This window comes from Peromyscus maniculatus, chromosome 16, assembly GCF_049852395.1.
Source record: "Peromyscus maniculatus bairdii isolate BWxNUB_F1_BW_parent chromosome 16, HU_Pman_BW_mat_3.1, whole genome shotgun sequence".
Taxonomy (NCBI): Eukaryota; Metazoa; Chordata; class Mammalia; order Rodentia; family Cricetidae; genus Peromyscus; species Peromyscus maniculatus.
The window spans coordinates 17846955-17849782 of NC_134867.1; the positions used below are offsets into that span (position 1 = coordinate 17846955).

Below are 2828 nucleotides of genomic sequence, written 5' to 3' on the forward strand. Positions count from 1 at the left end.
CCAACCTGGGCTACTCAGCAAGACTCTGCTTCAAAAACAGAAAGACAAATAAAGGAGGTGAAGAAGGAAGGAAGGAAGAGAGGGGAGGAGGGAGGGAGGAAGAAGGGGGGAAGGAGGGAGGGAAGAAAGAAGGAAGGAAGGAAGGAAAAAAGAAGTAAGAGAGTGAGAGGGGAGGAGAGAAAGGAAGCAGAAAATTTTTGCTTTCTTTTATTGTTTCTTCCTTTTGGAAATAGGTGCTTGTTTCCAAAATGGTACTCACTACAGAGTTTTTTAAAAGCCAAAGTAAACAAAATTTGTCATTGGAAATTTTCTTTAAAAACAAAGATAATTGCTCATCTTAAAGATTGACTATACTTTAAATAACTCATTCACAAATTCAAAAGATCCTTTAATATTTAATCCTATAAAAACTAAGTCTTATTAAATTACTCATATGAATGTAAAAGAACATTAGGAGCAAAAATGCTGGATTTTAGCAATGGCATGATTTGCAACTTTAAGGGGAGTTAGGATGAGGCTATATTTGCCTCCCTCTGAGCAGGCCTCTACACCCACTTGGACTGGGGGTGTGGGTCTAAGGGAAGTGGTGTGATTTACTCAGTGACCCCCTTATTCCCACAAAGTTTTACAATCCTGTTCTGAGACATGCAAACTGTCTTTTAACAAAGCGGAAGTGTAGTGATATATTGTGTTCCCTAATAAAATTTGCCTGAAGATGAGAGGACAGAACAAGCCACTAGATTAAACATAGATGCCAGGCAGTGGTGGCACACACATTTAATCCTAGCACTCAGGAGGCAGAGATTTGTCTGGATCTCTGTAAGTTCAAAGCCACCCTGGACTACATGAGATTGACTTAGTCTAGGAGAGAAACAGAGCCAGGCAGTGGTGGCACACACCTTTAGTCCTAGTACTTGGGAATCACATGCCTTTAATGTCAGCACTTGAGATCTCATGCCTTTAATCCCAGCACTTAGAAGGAAGTGATATGGCTGGGCAGAGAAAGGTATATAAAATGTGGAAACAGGAACTAAAGGCTTATCAGGCTGAGGAGTCCTAGAGGTAAGACATGGCAATGGCTTGTTCTTTTGTCTCTCTGATCTTGGAGCATTTACCCCAATATCTGGCTCTGGGTTTCTTCTTATGTCTTTTTAAGATTCGTGTACACAGAGGAGTTGGAGCTTTGTATCTGCAGACTATGAAAATATGCATTGTTGATTCCAAAGGGCAGTTGACACCAAACAACCAAGTATGGATAAACTCCGAGTCCAATATGATCAGACTGGTGGATAACTCATTCTCTTTTTAAAAGAAAAGCGATGATCTTGACTCAGAAGAGCAAATGTCATCCATTCCTTCCCGACTGGGAAAGGGAGGGTTTGCCATTCTCACCAACTCAAGAGAAGACAAAACCCATAATCACATACATAATTCTTGCTTCTCTCCAACTAAATGTATACTCTTCTTTGCTAATTATGTATATCAAATTAAGGGCCTATAGGAAATTGAGTGTAGTATAAATTAGGTTGTTTGTTTGTTTGTTTATCCCACTTCTCACCTCCAAAACAACATTCTCTGCTGGCAAGAGAGGAGGCGTCTTCCCTGTCATACAGCTAAAGACAAAACAAATAAACAAAAACTGCTTGGGCTCAGTGTCGTCGTGTGGTGAAACGGAACAAGAAATACAAAACTGAGCCGAGCGGCGGTGGCGCACGCATTGATTCCCAGCACTCGGGAGGCAGAGCCAGGCGGATCTCTGTAGTTCGAGGCCAGCCTGGGCTACAGAGCGAGATCCAGGAAAGGCACCAAAACTACACGGAGATACCTTGTCTCGAGAAACCAAGACAAAAAGAAAGACAAAACTGATAAAGAGTGCTTCTGCTCTTACTTGTCCAGCCAAGTCATGCCAAGCCGAGCGGGCACCATCAAAGAGCGAGCAGGAGGTCTCATTATTGGAGGGGCAGACACCATAGGCATGTGGCCTTCCTTGGGTGTCCTCATTCCAGGAGCAGGACCCACGGGTATCATTCCAGGAGGAGGAGGGCCCATCACTGGCATCACGGGAGAGCCTTCCATGTAGGGAGCAGGCATCCTGCCAGGGCAAAGAGGACCCTGGAGACTCAGGGAAGCCAGCATCATGGTCCATGCAGGAGGAGGAGCAGAGAAGGGAGCAGGAGGTATATTGCCTTGCTGAAATGCAGTCATTGTTTTGTCAATCAGGCTCCGGGCCTGCTCTTCCATCCATTTCTGATAGGAGTCTTTCACGTTCTCTTTGTGTTTCCAACCACAGCAGTGTGTCTTTCTCACAGATGAAGAATCATGAGTAAGATACCTACCACAGTGGTCACAATAAAACTTAGGCATGTTGCTCCCCAGGCAGTTCTACCAGGTTCTACATGGCCAAGAAAATTGAAGTTAACTTTTTTAAATCAAATGGCCATATCACAAAGAAAACATTTAACCTAACTGTGAACTCAGTAACGTGTCATTATTCAGTTTTCTTAGTTTCTAGCACTCTGCAGAAGACATGTCCTCTGTTTAACCACTCATTTTTGTCAATAGTCAACTAGAGCAAACCTAAACTACTTAGCAATTTGAAACCCTTCCTATGGAGGGCTAGAGAGATGGCTCAGTGGTAAAGAACACTGATTCCTCTTCCAGATGGACCTGGGTCCTATTCCCAGCACCCACGTGGCAGCTAGGGGGTCTGACACCTTCACACAGACATACATGCTGATAAAACACCAATGCACATGAAATAAAAATAAATTTTTAAAAAGATGTGGCTTTTAATTTTTTCCCCTTTTTTTTTTCTTTTCTGGAGAAGT

At 43.1% G+C, this 2828-nt stretch overlaps 1 pseudogene; it reads right to left on the bottom strand.

Annotated features, from left to right (window-relative positions):
* Positions 1-1884: 1884 nt before the first annotated feature.
* Positions 1885-2364, bottom strand: LOC102916003 (U1 small nuclear ribonucleoprotein C pseudogene; annotated as a pseudogene).
* Between the last annotated feature and the right edge of the window lie 464 nt (positions 2365-2828).